Consider the following 18,958-nt stretch of genomic DNA (forward strand, 5'->3'; position numbering starts at 1 on the left):
CCGCGGTGGTTTGACTCAGCTCATGCAGGGAATTGTGTGTTTGGCTTCGAAGTGACTGGAGGGGAAGAATCTGTGGGACTGCAGGCATGCCAGAGGCCACTCTCCACTCACTGTAAGCCAGTCTGCGCTGCGCTCCGCAGAACACAGAACCAATGGAAGCTTCCAGAAGGTGCCATTGACGACATCCGAGAAGCTAACGGTCCATTCACCACTCATCCTCCGGATCCTCCTCTGGATCTATTACACACCTCAGCCAAACGTGTTCTGGTTCAGTGGTGTGATGTGAAAATATCCCCCAGTCTCCCTCTCTGACTTTGGATTTATTATATTTATTTAGATATATATTATTATATTATTATTTGATTGATTTGCCTCTTGCCCCAGGAAAAAGCTCCTCTTTGTGGAGGTGCACTGACTGCTTGTGTGTGTGGAGAGTCGCTGGAATGAAATGCTCCCGTTTCCCAGCACGCGTGGGTGGTGGTGGCTGACATCACTACGTGTTCTCATTAGTTAATCACCCCCTCAGAAGACTGCTGTTAGAGTTGGCATTTCAGCACTGACTTCACAAGACGCACACAGCTGTTGCCACTCAGTTTCTGCAGTGAAATATCCAAGACTTAGCTCAGTCTAGGAGCCTGTGATGAATATATGATGCTTAAACACTCAAATTCCGGCAGGCAACACCCTGCTTCCATCCTGAAGTGAGTGTTGTGTTTTAATTTATGTATTTGGTTTCTATGAGGGCCATGTTTTTTCCCCCAATAAGAAAATACCACGCCACATCTTGAAAGGTCAAAGAACTGTTAATGATTGATCCTCCATAATGAAAGCACTCTTTCCTATAAGTCACTTTAATGGGCTTTCCGTTCACAGGACACGTCTCTGACCTGGCCAATGATGTGGCAAGATTGCTCTTGGAGACTCCTCTTGTTTTTACTGGAATGTGAGTTTTTGCTTTATTTTTTTTAATTTTATTTTATTGGGCTCTTGTGAGCGAGTGTGACTGACTCTTTGTGTTGTGTCTAACAGACATTGCCCATCACTCACTAATGTGAATGTAATTGCAGGCAGGAACATGGGCATGGAATTTCTTTCGAAGGTGAAGGTGCTTAAAAAAAATGTGTTTCCCTTCCTGCCTGACGAGAGAAGTCCACGAGAGACGAGAGAAGTCCACACTAAACAACCAGAACCACCGCCGCCGAGTCTACGGCGCTTTGAAGTATGCACTTTGAAGTATGCAAACAATCAGAAGTCAATCGCCCCTTCACCCCTTCTCATCTACGAACACATATACACAGTTACACACACACACACACACATACACATACTTTCATCCATTTCTGCTCTCCCCGGCCTCTCACTCACTATCTGTGTGTAGCCCCGAGACGCCTGTGGGGATTTGTTATTGGAGAAACATCATCCAGATACACCGGCCCTGCCCCCATTTTCTGCCCCCATAGCAACATATCTATAATTCATCTTTTATCTGGCCCTCGCAGCCCTGCCTGCCGCTCAACGCCGCGCTCGTTACCCACTTCACAGGTAAGGCTGCTCCGCTTTTCATGACGGCTTGTGGGGGCCAGGTGCGCAAATGAATTGTGATCCAAGGTAAACAACTCCACCTTGCATAATTGCTGCAGTTCAGAAGAGCTGGGCCTTGTATGTTGCTTTGTATGTGTGAGTGTGTGTGTGTGTGTGTGTGTGTGTGTGTGTGTGTGTGTGTGTGTGTGTGAGGGGGGTGAAGTGGGGGTGCTTGTAGGATGGTTGAAGATGAAACATAATGGTTGCCAAACAGTGGCAGCAATACGGCAACTCTCCCAAAGGGGGCATGATACATTTCACAGGGCAGGGTGGAAGCCTGGAGTGCCTGCATGCCTGTGTGTGTGTGTGTGTGTGTGTGTGTGTGTGTGTGTTTGTGTGTTTGTGTGTGTGTGTGTGTGTGTGTGTGTGTGTGCTTCCTCACATGTGGCGGAGCCCAGAGAGCCTCAGAGTGGGTCTGTCATGCGGTCCCGCGGTGCTGATCGGGAAGGACCCAAAAGCCACACCAAAACCAACACGATAAGACCAGAGAGAGACGCCACAGATGAGTATGAGTGTAAGCGTGAAAATATCAAATGTTTGGTTTGTGTGTTTGTATGTTTGTATGTACAGTATGCTCTTCTTGTCTGTTGGGGATCACACATGAGGAGTCGCTCGTATATCAGAATGTGCGAAGAGACGCAAATGTAAGAGACGGAAATTATCACTCACAGTCACACACACACACACACACACACACACACACACACACACACAAACACACACACACAGAGTCAGAGTCAGAGTCAGAGCCAGAGAGGGGAGCACATTTAGAACGTGCTGACACCATTCTGCGTGGGGAGGATGGACTACAAGTCAAGTCATTCTATTTGTAGAGTACATTTAAAACTACAGGAATGGACACAAAGTGCTTTTCAGTTGAGGCAGATTATTTCACATCACAAGTGTACATGAACAAAGAAATCGGGGGGCACGTCGGGGGGAAAAAAGTCGGACTGAAGGACACATAGGTGATAAATAGAAACGAGTATAAAAATTATTCGTGGGAATAGAATAAAACCTTCAAAGGAATAAAATATAAAATTAAGACTAAAATCATCTGACATTGAACAAAATTAAAACTCTAAGTACTAAATAAATGTGTACATTATAAAAGTAGTAGTAAAATCATATAATAATATATCATACCAATAAACCAATGTTTAAAAATAATACTAATAATCATAAAATTAAGAGTGGACTACAAACAGACTACAGCTTCTGTATAATCTCTCTCTACCCCCCCCCCCCCCCCACACCACCCCACCCCACCCCTCCCTCCGGACCTTTTGAGCACTGATTAAAGCAGGAGCAGCACCACAGTAACAGCACCACAGTAACAGCACCGCAGTAACAGTGTCTCACGGAGCAGCACCACAGTAACAGTGTCTCACAGAGCAGAGAGGGCGATCATCTCCACCAGAGAAAAGGGATGTGAGGCCACTGGCAATGGTCCACTCACCATGAGCGTAGGCTTGGTAGTTAGTGCTCCAAACTCGTATGAGGTTTGTCTTGCCACAAGCCACAACGCGTCCTACAAAAGACAAAACCTCAGTGACTATCATGGGGGTAGTGAAAGCAGTTACTGTAAGCTACATCATCCTCCAACATTTAGAAAGCAAGTGTTTTTATGGATTCATCTTTCTTTACAATACATTGATGATCTGTAAAAGAAGAGACGCTAGGATGACTATCACAGTAGTGATAGTCTAATGATAGACTTTCACAGTAGGAAATTAGTTCCTTTTACGGTGGGACATTTTTCTCATGCAATGTAGCAATTAACTCATTTTTAAATGATAGACAATGTCTGCTTAGCACTTCACTAGTTGTTGGCCATTATAGTAGACCTTTACAAACCTACTAATCTTTTTTCTGGTATGAAAGGCGATTTACCATTTTGGAGAAAAGCTTTAAGAGCTTTTGTCAGATCCAAAGAGATTTCACAATCTCTGAACTCTGTGCTCCATATTTCTATTATGCCTTGTAAAGGTCACAGCCGTCACCACATGCCTCCCAGAGTAAAGAGGGTTGGAGTCAGCACCCTGATACTATCTTTAACTTTCTACATTGCAGCCATTGTTACAGGAATACATTTCCCAGTAGTACAACCCAACCAAAATCATAAGACAATGTGCTTGTAAAAACACACACTATCACGTCCGAAAATATAAGTACATGTTCTACTCCCCAGACTTGCATTGATTCAGCCTTGGCTTTTGGAGGATGGGAAACAGCATTTGGCCTAGGGCTCAAACAACAAAATGAACGACTCTCTGTTCTTCTTCAGGTCGTGACTCCCTTGAAGGAAAATCTCAGTTTTTTCAAACCCTATTTACGTCTCGGCAACCGGCAGAGGGACCAACTCGGGTTCAGTCCTTTCAGCCCGTGTAGGCCGACCCTGGGAACCGACTGCTAAAAGTGGCCCCGCATCCACTGAAACCCATGGGCGTCACATGACCGAGAGGTCACATGACCGAGAGCTCTGCTAGCCCTGCTGTTATTGAGTTACTGGCTTAAAGGCATGAGAGGAGGGAGAGAGGAGAAACAGCCGAAGTGCTGATAGGGGGCAAAGGAGGTGAAACTATTTAGTATTTCTATGTGTGTTTACAGAGAAAGGCAGCAGCTCAGTTGGACTGGCAAGGTGATGAAACAAGTGTGTTACTCCGCCGCCTCCGCCTGCTATGAACTATTAAGAGACCTAGGACAGGGAGAGAAGCAGAGAGAGTCCTGGGGCTTGTCTGTTTTATTGTGTGTCTGTGTGTGTTTGTGTGTGTGTGTGTGCATGTGCATGTGTGTGCGCGTGCATGTGTGTGTGTGTGTGTGCATGCATGTGCTTGTATTTGTGTGTGTGTGTGCGTGTGTACGTGCATGTGCATGTGCGTACGTGTGTGTGTGTATGTGTGTGCCTGCCAGTCACGAGTGTTTGGGTCTGACCTCCAGCCTACATTTGAGAGTCAGCAGCATGACGCTAAGCTCCGATCACTCCAGGGATAGTGATGGAGGGATAGAGTTGGAGAGTCATGTGATCGCTCTCTCTCTCTCTCTCCATTCCTCTTTCTCACTTTCGCTCTCTCTCTCTCTCTTTATCTTTCTCTATCCATTCCCCCCGTCTCGGCCTTTCTTTCTTTCTTTCTCTCTCTTTCTCCCTTCCTCTCTTCCTCTCCTCCATCCCCACTCCTCCCCCAGCAGTGCGGAGGAAGCAGCCGTGGGCCCAGAGGGCGGCTAGCCACTGGAATCCTGCGTGGAGGAGAATATGTGGTGCGAGGATGAGCTCTGAAAGCTGCACAATGGCCTCTAAACTCTAAATGAGTACGTTTGAAGAAACGGGATGAAATGAGATGACAGCTTAAGTGTGAGAATGTGCTTGAGTGTGTGTGTGTGTTTTTTTTAAAGTTTGTGTGGCTGTGTGTTTGTGTGGCTGTGTGTGTGTGTGTGTGTGTGTGTGTGTGTGAGAAAGAGAGTGAGTGTGTGTGTGTGTATGAGAGAGAGAGATTGTGTGTGTGTGTGTGTGTGTGTGTATGTGTGAAAGATAGAGAGAAAGAGAGCGTGAGAGTGTAGGAGCGTGAGAACGAGAGAGACAGAGAGAATGTGTGTGAGTGTGACAGAAAGAAAGAACGTCATACATAGACAGACATGGAGAGTGATAAAATGAGTCAAAAAAAGAGACTGAGTGAAAGAGAGACAGATCAAAACTGTCGTAGTGCCAATTATTGAGGGTCATCCTGTTACCCTGATCATCATGCCTGTCCAAATCACCAAATGGTTTCAACTCAAATCATGGGGAAAGTCTGTCAGACCACCAGTTTGGTAATCACGGCACTGCAGGGTAATCCCGGCACTAATGACAGAGACTTTGCTGTGATGATGATTCACTTCTGTTCACTCTCAAGCAGAGACTAGACTCTAAGACTCAGCAGGCAATGTGTCAGATCTGCTCGTGATCAGTTACCTTCTTTCCTTTCTCTCTTTTTCCTGTTTTTTCTTTTTGTTTACAGTTTCATGGTGGCTTCATGTGTATCACACTTCCCATGGCCTCAATGAGATGAGATGAGATGAGATAAAAGTTCTGTAGCTGGGATTTGAGCTTGTGTTGTACGAGGACATTATAGAATCTGGTGTTCATGACACACGCCTGAACAGACATGAAACAACAGCTGTCCATTACAGACAGGCGATTGCATGATTGCACCTTCCTCTTCTTAGGTGAATGTAGGTTATGAGTGAATGCCTTTAAGTCTAGCGTACATGTGGATGGAGGACCAACCTAGAAAACAGGAAACAACACAGCAGGATGCCTGTGGTTGGGGTGTGTGTGTGTGTCTGTATATGTGTGTGTGTGTGTGTGTGTGTGGCCCTTCTCCTTGCAACAAACTGACACACACCCCCTTCCTCTTCCCTCCGTCTCCCATCATTCCTCAGAGACAACAGTCACAAACTAATGATGTGTTGCATGGACGTCATGGTGCATGGACATCACATAATATTTTGAGAATCCTAAAAAAACATGAATGCTGACATGGGGTGAAATAAAGACTGACTTGTAAACGTAATGCTGACATCTGGTGAAAAATAGATAATATATGTTATTAACGGCTTGTTTACAAATAAAGATCTTAGAGCGCTCTTTGGGCGCAGAGGGGTATTTGACAATTTCCGCCTATTTTTTACTGTTTAATTTAAAGAAGTCACTTGGGCCATCAACTGCAATTAGTTAAAAATGTTATTATGTAATTTTAGTTTACATTGCAGAGCAGCAAAAGTAAAACATTTGTCAGAAAAAACATAAACTCCTATTTTTTTTATTTTTTTTAAGTTTCAGTGTAGAACTGGGTTTTGAATGTCCTAGCACATTTACATTTACATTTCCTGATTCAACAACATCGTGGCATTGTGTGTAAAAAGGTTGAAGCTGTTAGGATCTTGTGAAGCACAAATGCAGGAGACAAGGTTTGGAGGACTCAGAGGGTTTATTCCAGAAACAACGACGGATTCAATGGCACACGGTAAACAAAAGATGTCCTTCCAATAAATGACACAAAACGCCGTCTTTAGGCAACAAACTCAAAAAGTCCACAAAGTATCCAAAATCACAGAAACAATATAAAGTCCAACAGACCGTGAGCTGCGGCAAACAAGGATCAATAATCACAGGAGCAAGTTCCTGCTAGGAGCAGGTGAGCATACAGAGTTGACTGTCCCTCGGTTAGAAACCTCATGACTGAGCAACGAAGCTCCGAAACAAGGGGCTTAAGACAGCCGCCTGAAACGAGGACCAGGTGATTCCTCTGATCACCTGGCATGGGGTTTCCTAGGCCGGAACTCAGGGGCTTGTGGGTTCTGGCGGCATCTCCTGGCCGGTCGAGGTATGACAGAAGCAGATTCCAAGCTTCCAAGTGTTACACAGAAAGGTTTTAAAGTTTATTTTAAAGCTTACGCAGTAATCACACTAAAAAACGTCTCGGTTACATGCGTAACCTCGGTTCCTTGAGCAGGAACCAGACATAACAGTATGGTTCATGACAATAGTCATGAGCCTAAATCGAAGCATTTATCCATTCACGCCTGAAAGGCTTACGACGTGCCCACAGATCTGCCTTGGAAAGAAAACTGAGCAAGACAATCAATCCAAGGTAACACTGTACACGGCAACTTTGTTATGTCTGGTTCCTGCTCAAGGAGGTTACGTACGTAACTGAGACGTTCCTTATCGCAGTTCACTGCGACATAACAGTATGGGACCCTATACATTCCCGCGTGATAATACAGTGGCAGCCAATCACACACACCAGCTTTATTGAAGCCTTTGCCCTCATAGAGGTTCATACGGCCGCTGGCGGTGAACATATTAACAGGGCAACCTTTATCATAGGCGGAAAGGATCGTGATCCTGCGCCTGTAGGAAACCACCCTGGAAAGTTTCATGTGCAACATAACATGTAGACACCAATGAACACACTTATCATATACATCGTTCTCAGGCCAGGGGATTCAGAGATCGCTTGCCCGCAGAACGCTATGAAGAAAACTAGGTTCAGCCACATCTAACATATAGAATCTAATGAAAGTGTGGCGGGAACTCCAGCTTGCAGCTTTGCAAATATCTTCCACTGAGACGCCCTTTAGTAAGGCCCAGGAAGACGAGACCCCCCGCGTGGAGTGCGCATGCAACTTCTCCGGGGGATCTAAAGACAAGCTCTTATAAGACAACACGATAGCCTCTACTATCCAACGAGAGAGGCTCGGTTTTGAAAGAGGTCTGCCTTTTGCACGTGCACCAAAGCACACAAATAGCTGATCTGACTGTCTGAAAGCTCTAGTGCGCTCTGCGTAACAGCGGAGAGCGTGCACTGGACAGAGCTTATTCAAACGTTCCTCCTCTGCTGACGCAAAGGGAGGAGGCGAGAAAACTGCTAATTCAATCACCTGATTGCGGAATGGGGTTACCACCACTTTAGGTGTGTAAGCAGCATTAGGTCGCATAACCACTCTGTCACCAACGATCGAGAACTGAAGGCACGATGGGCTGACTGACAGGGCTTGCATGTCACCAACGCGCTTTCCTGACGTTAATGCCAGCAGCAGAGCAGTCTTTAAAGAGACAAACTTTATGTCCACTGTCTCCAGGGGCTCGAACGGAGGCCCTGTGAGAGCACGTAACACCACTAGCAGATCCCAAGAGGGTATGAGGTGTCTCTCTGGCACCCTGAGCCGTCTCACCGCCGCCATAAAGCGTGACTCTAGCGGGTGACTGCCAGGAGAACTGCCATTAATACCTGCGTGGCAGGCTGAAATGGCAGCCATGTACACTTTGAGAGTGGAAGCCGCCTTCCCCTCATCAAACAACTGCTGTAGGAATTCTAGAATAACGCCCAGCGTGCAGTTAATGGGGTCATGCTGACGCGCAGCACACCATCGCTCAAAACTGCGCTACTTCAGCGTATACAGAGCCCGTGTTGAGACAGCTCGGGCACTCTGTATTGTAGCCACCACCGCATCCGACAAGCCTGACGCTATGAGCCTGCACCTCTCTGAGACGCCACCACTCCGGATGGGGGTGCCACACTGTCCTGTGCGCCTGCGTTAGGAGGTCTCTCCGCAGAGGCAGCTCCCAAGGCTGCTGCACTGACATATTGACTAGATCTGCCGCCCACGGCTGATTGGGCCAGTGGGGGGCTATCAATATCAATTCTCTGCCCTCGTCCGCTACCCTGCACAGCACTTGCTGGAGGAGCGGGATCGGGGGAAAAGCATATAGGCGTAGAGCTGGCCACTGGTGACCCAGCGCGTCTATGCCTAGTGGGGGGTTGTCGCCCCCTAGCGAGAACCTGAGCGGGCAGCAGGTGTTCTGCCTGTTTGCGAACAGGTCCACCTGCGCCCTGAAAAAACGCACCCAGATCTGTTCTATCACTTGTGGGTGAAGACACCAGTCTGCTGCTCGAGGATCGCCCCTCGATAACAGGTCCACACCGTAGTTGAGGTGACCTGGTATATGATCTGCCCTGAGGGAAAGGACGTGCCTCGCTGCCCACAGGAGCAGGCGAGTCGCCCAATGGTGTAGTGACTGGGAGTGCACTCCGCTTTGACGGTTTATATACGCCAAGGTCGCAGTGTTGTCCGTCCTCACTAACACATGTTGACCACTCAGTCTGGGCAGAAAGTGTCGTAGAGCCAGGACTACTGTCCGCAGTTATAACACATTTATATGAGACGCGGCCTCTGTCACAGACCAGAGACCGTTCACGCCGCTTCCTTCGCAGACTGCCCCCCATCCCGTGCTGGAGGCGTCTGTGGTCACCACTACGCGACGCGACACTATGCCCATAGTGCCCGACGCGGCGAGAAACCAGGGGGTTCTCCAGATCGCCAGGGCTTTCCTGCATCTGGAGGACACCACTACTCTGCGGTGCCTGTCTGTGACTGCGTTGAGCCTCATAGACAGGTACCATATTTGGAATGGCCGCATACGCAACATCCCCAGCGGGAGTGCTATGGCGGCTGATGCCATCATTCCTAACAGGCGTTGGCAACACAGCGACGAGACTGACTGTCCCAGTCGGAACTGGCGCACGCATGTTTTGATTTATTCGTTCTTGAGACAGCCTGACCTCCATGGAGGTGGAGTCTAAAACCATGCCTAGAAAATGCGTAATTTGCTTTGGGCACAGAACGCTTTTTTCCCTGTTTATCACAAAGCCCAGTCGATACAGGTGCGCCACCACTAGATGGCCGTCCTGCACCGCTGCAGCCTCTGAATGAGCAGCAACTAACCAGTCGTCCAGATAATTGTATACGCGTAAGCAGCGTAGACGCAACGGGGCGATGGCTGCTTCTACGCACTTTGTGAATACCCTCGGCGCTAGAGATAGGCCGAATGGGAGTGCGTTGAATTGGTACGCTATTCCTCCGAATGCAAACCTCAGATATCTCCGATGTCTGTGGTGGATCGGAACGTGGAAATATGCGTCTTTTAAGTCTATCGTGATAAACCAATCGTTTGGCCTTATAAACTGCACAAGCCTGCGTGGGGTCAACATTCTGAACCGTAGCGGCATGAGTGCTTTGTTTAACACACGTAGATCTAATATTGGCCGATATTTCCCGTTCTTTTTTGGGACCAGGAAGTAACGGCTGTAGAAGCTTCCTCCTCGGGAGGAACTATGCTTATCGCTTCTTTTCTGAGCAGGGAGACTATCTCTTCTCGTAGGAAGTGAGACTGTTCTCGCTGCACCACAGATTGTATCACTCCGCTGAATGGCGGAGGGGGACGGGCGAATTGCAGCACGTAACCCTCTGTGATCGTTCTTAGCACCCATGGTGACACTGCGCATGCGCGCCAACTCGCCACACAACCAGCCAGGTTGTGCTTTGAGTTGAATTTGTCGGGAACTAACCCGCTCATGGTCAATGAGTCTAAACCTAGATCTACACCCACTCCGCCTAGGGAGGGGGACGAGATCTGGGGTTGCCCTGTGTGCATCGCGGGGGGAGTCGCACAAGCATGTCTGGGCACTGCGCCATCTGGGACAGGAGTTAGGACATATGAGTGTGGTGCTTGTGAGAACCTGCTTACCGTGCTGGACATGATTTTCACATGTGAGCGACGGGCTGATTTCTGTGGAGGCGGTGTGGGCTCCACCGCTCCCCCCTGTGTGACCATCGGCTGACTGTCACCATCAGGAAGCCCGGGGGTTACCCCTGCCCCACCCGCGGTGAGCGGAGTGCTGCCGCAGGGCCTGGGCTGCGCCCTGGGCGGGGCGCGCAGCTGGTTGCTGGCGTGCTGCAGGCTGAGCTGGAGGGCGGAAGGGGTGTCTCTGCCAGCCTCGCCCGGTGGGCACCTTCGCTGGAGAAGCTGGCGAGCGGAACCCGCTTCTCTTCTGGCCCGGTGCGGGTGTGGGGTGTCCTGAGGAGGACGTCTCACCCGAGCCGCTAGAAGAGGCATCCAAGCCTGGAATACCTCTCTGCTCTTTTGCTGCTCCTCGAACCTGGCAGCCATTGAGACCACTGCTTCACCGAAGACGCCCTGGACAGAGACCGGGGCGTCGAGGAGTGGTGCTTTTTCTCTGTCCGAAAGCTTAGCCAGTGATAGCCACAGAGACCTCTGGGTAGCCACCGCGGCACCCATCACCCTCCCCAGTGCCTGTGAGGTGCACCGAGTCAGTCTGAGCGACAGATCCGTCGCGCGACGGAGTTCTGCCACAGACGGGTGATCTTCCCCCAGCTTTGCCTGGTAGCACTGTAGCAGCGCAGCCGTGTTGGTTGTGCAGGCAGCCTGCCCTGCAGCCAAGTAGGATTTCTCTGCCAGCTGAGCCTGGTGCCTGGCCACCCGCGTAGGCAGGAGAGGCTTCTGGCCGAGGCGCATCGTGGGGGAGGCGGGCGAGAGGTAGCCCGCTACTGCATCCTCCACCTGAGGGAAGGAGAGGTAGCCCCTCTCACTAGCCCTGTGGAGCTGCATGAAGGGCGAGGACCGCACACTGGGAGGGGGAGGGAGAGGGAGCCCGAGGCAGCTGGCTGCTCTCAGTGCAACCTCGTGGAGTTGCTGGCCCAGAATCCGTGACGAGGTAGGGGGTGTATCCACCCGCATCCTAACGTCTTGGCTTGTCTGCATTGCCTCTGCGATTGAGCTGTGCTCATCGGAGTAGTCCAGCAGACTTTCATCATCCAGGCTGATGTCCAGCTCGAGTTCGGGCTGGACACCGCTCGGTTGAAGCTCCTCCGCCTCGCTGCCCGCAGCCCCAAGGCTGGCAGGCGGCGGTGACGGGGAGAGGCCCGGGAGCGGAGCTGCAGCTGCAAAGCACCGACGGTGGCGGTCACCCTTGGGACGGGTGTGCCCGCAGTCGGGGTAGTGTCTGGACATCTTTTTTTCAATCTGAAAGTAGAGAAGAGTATTAAAACACAAGCACACTATCTGCAACGAGCACGTTGTTAGCAAGCTAGCAGGCTAGTCAGAAACTTAGCCAGCTAGGCAGCCAGGATAGCAGCCACTACTTTCAAAATGAAGTTGAGCCAACGAATTTTGTAGCGCCCTGAGCTAGTGAGGGTTAAAGAACCCGGATAACTCACCAACCCATAGAGAGCAAAAGCACACAAAACTCTTTGACTGTGGTTTAGCGTAGAGCAGTGGTTCTCAACCTTTTTTCAGTGATGTACCCCCTGTGAAATATTTTTTCAGCCAAGTACCCTCTAACCAGCGCAGAGCATTTTTGATTGAAAAAAAGATGTAATACACAGCGCTATGCCATCATTGTCTGATTTATTAAACTATCAACACTGAATATTGAACATTGTTGCATTGAACTGAGTTTTAGTGAGAAACTTGTGCTTGTGCTTCACTGAGAAGCTTTGTCAGTCTTGGTGGCAGGGAGGCAACTGCTGTGATCAAGTTCTTCTCCAGGCACAGTCTGTTTCTCTGCTTTGTTTTGATCAGTCATTGCAGAGAAGGAGGCCTCGCATAAATATGTGGAGGCAAAGGTTAGTAGCTGCTCCAAAGCTTTCTGTCCCAGGTCAGGGTGCTCCTGCTTCACACACACCCAAAACTGTGTGAGTGTGGATGTGGCAAACTTCATCTGGAGGCCACGGTCAGATGACACTTCCAGGAGTTTCCTGATTAGTGACAGGTAGCTTGCTTCCGTTTGTTTCGGACAAGTGAAATGGGTATCTCACCCAATCCAGCTGTTTAGATTTATCCTCCATGTCAGGAAAGTAGGAATGGAAATTTTCAATCAAGCTAGTCAAATGTCCCACGATCAGCTACTTGACCGAAGCTCTGTCCACATCCTCACTACAGAGAAAATCATCTACCTGAGGAAAGCAGGTGAAATCCCCCTGTGCAGAGGCTCTTCTCCAAAGCTCTGCTTTCTTCAGGAAGCCACCCACCTTGTCATACAGTTTTAAAATGCTGGTGTCTTTTCTCTGCAGAGACATATTCAGTTTGTTCAGTTTGCTGAATATATCTGCCAGATAGCACATCTTTGCAAGCCAGTCTGTGTCCTGGAACAAGGTGGCATGGGGAGATCTGTGCTCAATCAGAAATGTGTGTACTTCAGATCGTAATTCCAACAATTCCATTCCGACGATCAATACACATGGCTGGCACACACACACACACACGAGAGCAATAGTAATATCAATTTATATCAGCGCAAATGCTCACAGGCACACCCACACGCACGAACGTAGGCCTACTGAAATAAATACAAATATCCCGCTTATTATACGGTTACTTGCCAAAACCATAGAAGACATTCTTGCAAAATACCTCTTTTTAACGATTTTGTTGCCATATCGTGATTTCCGCTAAGAAAAAATAGTTCTTCACGCAAATGCGTAGCAACCCACCTTCTGACTTCAAGTTTCAATGACTTTCCGTTACGTTAAATTACCGGACTACTTGCGGATTGATATGAAAGATGTGAATTAGAAGCACAAAACCCGTTGCCAATGACAGCGGTCATAAACTTTTCGCAGCGTGAATATCGAGAAATTACAGACCTGCGAACGCAGACATTTAACCCACATATGGCCCATACAAATCAACGGAACTTTTTAGAACATTCTGAAGAGCCGTATAATAACTATTTTTAAATGATTTTTGAATAGATGCTTATTTTAAATATATCTTTAAAAAATCTCACGTACCCCCTGGACTGCCTTCACGTACCCCCAGGGGTACGCGTACCCCTGGTTGAGAACCACTGGCGTAGAGGATACACTCAGAGGAGGCACTCCGTGTCTTGCGAAGTTTTCAAAGAGGCAGATCTGTGGGCACGTCGTAAGATAAGGACTCCTGAGGGGCGGGCTCAGGAGTGCGCGCTGACAGATCTCGCGGCCTTTCAGGCGTGAATGGATAAATGCTTCGATTTAGGCTCATGACTATTGTCATGTACCATACTGTTATGTCGCAGTGAACTGCGACAAGGAACCACAGCACACATATTCACGGCCACTACATGGGATCAGGACGTACATATCAAAGTTGGAGTGGTGTCGATATCCCAAAAGCACCAGGAGGAGAAGTGGCACCAAAAAACATGTGGAATAAGAATAAATACTAAAACTTTGCAATGCTGTGTTCTTGAGGAACCACAGTAATAATAATAATGATAATAATAATAATAATAATATGTATTATTATTAAAATAAAACAATAATAATAATAACAGATTATATGATTTGGTTTCAGTGGTAGAGCAATCCTTCATAGAGGTTAGGTAGTTTATCCACTTTTTATTGACGGCGTGTAAGGGTGTGTCTACGGACAGGTATAGTTTACATGCATACCAGTGATGTGACTCTGATGTGAAGAGACAGGCCCAGGGCCTCCTCCCTTTTGGGTAAATGTTATTCAAATAGTTTATTATAATACTTTCACCCGTAGAGCAATGACTGCAATGGCTGATCCATCAAGTATATCACATGCATGAACTTTAAACTGAAGGTTGGGTAACATGATGAGACAGATGAGATGTGTGTGAGGGGTGGCATGGAGTGTGTGTGTGTGTGTGTGTGTGTGTGTGTGTGTGTGTGTGTGTGTGTGTGTGTGTGTGTGTGTGTGTGTGTGGCATGGATTATGTGGTTTCCTGTGGGCATAAATGCTTCATGCTGTGATGAGCATTATGAAAAAGCCCAATAAAAAAACCCTGTCGTTTTTAATCACACTATTCAAACAAACAAGAGCTTGTGAAAACACAGACTACACAAAGGACAATACTCTTGCGTGATTGCCTGTTGCTACGGAGCCATGGCCGCCCAATCTGAGCTCTCAGATCAACTCACTGGACAAGCTTCTGGCAGGCTTCACCATCACCTGTCAAACTCTCTGCTGGAACAACTCCACATTCCCTGACTCATAACAGAGTCCACACACATGCACATACACACACATGCATACACAAACAAAACACACACACTCTCTCTCTCTCACACACACACACATACACACATACACACATACACACACACTTGTGTGCACATGCACACATAAACACACGCACTGCACCAGTGAGGCATGAAATCAGGCCTGTTGATGGATGTAAGCAAACCAGATGAGATGTTGGCGGTGGAATTAGTGGTGTTGGTGTTGGTGTTGGTAGTGGTAGTGGTAGTGGTGTTGGTGTTGGTAGTGGTGTTGGTGTTTGTAGTGGTAGTTGTAGTGGTAGTGGTGTTGGTGTTGGTAGTGGTGTTGGTGTTTGTAGTGGTGTTGGTGTTGGTGTTAGTGTTGGAGATGGAGATGAGTAGCCATATAAGCAGGTCAGTGAGGTGTGCACAGTCTGCCAGATACCGCAGGTCCCAGCGCTGTTTCATGCTGTTTACTGTTGCACCATACTTGGCATTTCAAAAAAAGCAATAAATCAAGTATCATAAAAGAGTGTTGCTATTGTGTCGAACATGCATGCACCAGAGCCATGGAGTACCTCATAGGAAAATAACTCCTTCTTTCTCTCTCTCTCTCTCTCTCTCTCTCTCTCTCTCTCTCTCTCTCTCTGTCTTTCTCTCTCTCTCTCACTCTCTCCCAAAGCGTGATGCATTTGCTGCAGGAAGACCAGCATGCTGGCCAAATAATGCATTAAGCTGGGCATTTTTTGTATGGACACCAGTTAAGATGTAGCTGTACCTCAGGGAGTTTTTCAGGCCCAGAAAGTAAAGAATATCAAATTCGGTGATGTAATCTCCATTAAAAAAAAAACTAAAAAAAAACACACAATCTGCCCTTAAGCCAGTTGTTAAGCAGCACTTGTTCCAGTTTTTCACAGTTAGGTGAATTTGAAAGCAGGGCTATCCGGAAAGCCTGCTTCATGGTTGAAGTGTCCCTCCAATCGCACCCTCTTCTTGCTTTGTTTATCTTGGCACGGCTTGGCTTTATGCGGTCGCACCTGGGCTGGCATTTCCCAATAATGATGAATTGTAGTGGTTATGTGGTTAAGTGTTCCCCACGAATGATTCTAATAACGTTTGTTAATTTTTGTACACTTGTTTCCCAAACAAACACGTAATGCGAATGGGCATGGACTGCTCTTAAGTAGTTCTAAATAGATGCCGTCCATGTAAACAGTGCTGAAATATCACTTCATCTGGTGACATCTGATGATGCCACAGCTGCCTTTCGAACTTTATAGGACCTACATGCTAATTGACTTAAAGGGGAATTAACTTTAACATCTGCATATGAGACTTAGGCGTCGTTTAAACGGAGTCTAGATTGCCTCCGGATGTCTCCGGATCGACCTTTCGTCTACACGAACACTGAATCCGCACTCTTTCGAATCGGGGTTCCAAAGTGTGTAGATTCGAATCTGTCCGCGGATTGGTGTTCTTCTGCACGTCGATCCGCAACCCTTTCTAATCTGATGATGTCAAGAATAAACCTTCTCCGAGTAGGCCTAGACACACAAACACACACACATAAATAATACTAATGATTCAAAACTTTGAATATTACACCAATAGGTAAATAAATAAAGGCCAATGGTTGATTTAGACGCAGCACAAGTCTTGGTGGCTAGGCCACTCTTGCCACTTTTTTTATTCAATATTTTCAAATTATTCTTCATTATTATTATATGTATATATAATATCATTTTGTTATTATTTTCTCTCTGATGGAACTGCAGTCCTTAATCTCTTATCGCACCAACTTGTGAACTATGCCTAGGCCTGATGAATGTCAACTACAATATGCCCTCCTCCATTCAAAAAAAGAGGAAAAAATGATAAGTTATATTATTATACTTATAATAATAATATTTTCAAGTCTGTAAACCCAAAAATATCTAAAAATAGGACCCAGGTTGAAAAATCCTAAAGTCTCTCTTCAAGTTATGATGCTTTGTTGTAAGATGATTTGTAAGAGGGATTCTAAAAACTTTGTTAGGATTTTGATGGTTTTTGGAGACCCACCCCTGTTGCTTAACCCCGCAGTAATCAGATGAGGAAGGAGTACATCAGAGGCACACACACACACACACACACACACACACACACACACACACACACACACACACACACACACACACACACACACACACACACACAAACACACACACACACACTCACACACACAGACACACACACACACACACACACACACACACACACACAGACACACACTCAGAGGCAGTTTACGGCTCCATGGCTGAGTTACGTCTGCAGCTGGATCCACAGATCGTTTGCCAGGACAGATCGGCCCTTGGCAAGAGCTGTCCATACATCTGTGAAAAAACTTCAGGGCTATAAACATGGAGTTTATCTTATGTACATATGTATGTGTGTGTATGTGTGTTTGTGTGTTTGAATATGTGTGTGTTTTCCTTTTCATGTGTGTGTTTTTCTGTCTGTTTATCAAAGGGAATTGCCCAATAGACGCTGAAGAATTGTTGAGTGCCCATCTGCAAGCGATCAGCCGGAGTCGTGAGCAGGCCCTTGGGTTCATCAGTTTTCACCTGAGCCAGGAGTGAAATGAAACCCATAGGTGGCCCAGTGCCAACACAAACACATGCAATCCTTGACTGTTTTGGAACAAAGAAGAAGAAATCAGAAGAGAGAAACTGCAGATGTGTCGGTGCCAAGTATTCCTTGACATATCCGACTTCCTATGAACTCGTATCCCTGAGCAACACTGTCAGCTGGAGTAGCCTCCAATAGAAACACAGCACAGCTAACACTCTAATCAGTCTCACCTAATTACGCAATGTCCTTTCATTCCTTAGCACTAAAGGATGTGTAAAGTGTTGATAGGTATTGTTCTGTTCCAATGACAGTGGAGCAGACTTGTCTCAATCTGCAGCCCATGGCTTCCATTTCTCTGTGCAGGGCAGCGAGGGGGGAAAAATCTCACCAAGGGTGTTTTTTTTTAATCATTTTTTTCATTGTTTTTTTTCCATCTCTCTTATTTCACATAAAAATACATCTTGCGGTGTGTGTTTGATCTGGTTCAGCTGACAGTGAGAGAGACATATCAAATGGTCTCATCTAAGAGGTTTGGTCTCATGCATTTCGTGTGAATGTTAAGCGTGATGATTTGGGGTGACTTGCCACAGACGCTGCTGGGTGTTCATTACATCCACTGCACAGCACTCTGTCATCCTTATCTGGTTTAGCAATGCTAACTAAAACCACACTGTTCACAGTGTACTCTAAAACACGTCTGCCAGCTTTCATGCCATAGTTACGTGTATCTAAAACTACATTATTCACAGTGTACTCTAAAACATGTCATTCCAGCATTCATGCTATGATTATGTGTCTCTGATTACTGGTACCACCGAACTCCTTGTGACTCTTCTGTTCTGGCATGCTGTTGCTGTTCAGCTGTAGTGACTGTTGAACAAACATGGCAAAATGTACTACATTTAGAGAAGGCCATGCTGAACATGAATTTAGCGGAGTCAGAGAAATGGAATGTGTAGACAGCTAGGGAGCCCCTGTAAAGCCATGCATGGGGTTGAAAAAATGTTGCAACCTTTTTGCTGTAACCTTCATTAATGTTAACATTTACTTCTGGCCTCGTCTCAGCAGCTAAAGGGTTATCCACTAAGCCGTAAGTGTGTATCCTCCGAACCCTAACCCGAGCCGATTGGAAATGAAAGAGTGTTATTTAACGCATTGTGTTTAAAATGCGCATACTGCAGTAGGTCCACTGACACCAAAGCTGCGAAGAGAAACAGATCCAATGTGACACTCGCTTCCCTTTAGCTCCACGTTCTGAAAATCGCATCAAGACATATAAGGCCTAACCTCAATACATCAGCCCATATATTTAATCCATTTAATCTGAAACAGGCTCTATTTTTTGGCAGATTTAGTTTGGGTCTCACGGATTACAGGCAAATTTAGCAGCGGCTCTTGTTTTGCCCGTCTCACCACCTCATATATAGCGTCAGTG

At 47.0% G+C, this 18,958-nt stretch overlaps 1 long non-coding RNA gene across 1 annotated transcript; it reads left to right on the top strand.

Annotated features, from left to right (window-relative positions):
* Positions 1 to 1,898: 1,898 nt before the first annotated feature.
* On the top strand, positions 1,899 to 18,301 carry LOC116222549. Its single transcript, XR_004164715.2, has 2 exons — positions 1,899 to 2,095; positions 17,422 to 18,301. It is a non-coding gene; the product is annotated as an uncharacterized LOC116222549 (long non-coding RNA).
* Positions 18,302 to 18,958: the final 657 nt, after the last annotated feature.

Source organism: Clupea harengus, chromosome 11 (genome assembly GCF_900700415.2).
Source record: "Clupea harengus chromosome 11, Ch_v2.0.2, whole genome shotgun sequence".
NCBI classification, from domain to species: Eukaryota; Metazoa; Chordata; class Actinopteri; order Clupeiformes; family Clupeidae; genus Clupea; species Clupea harengus.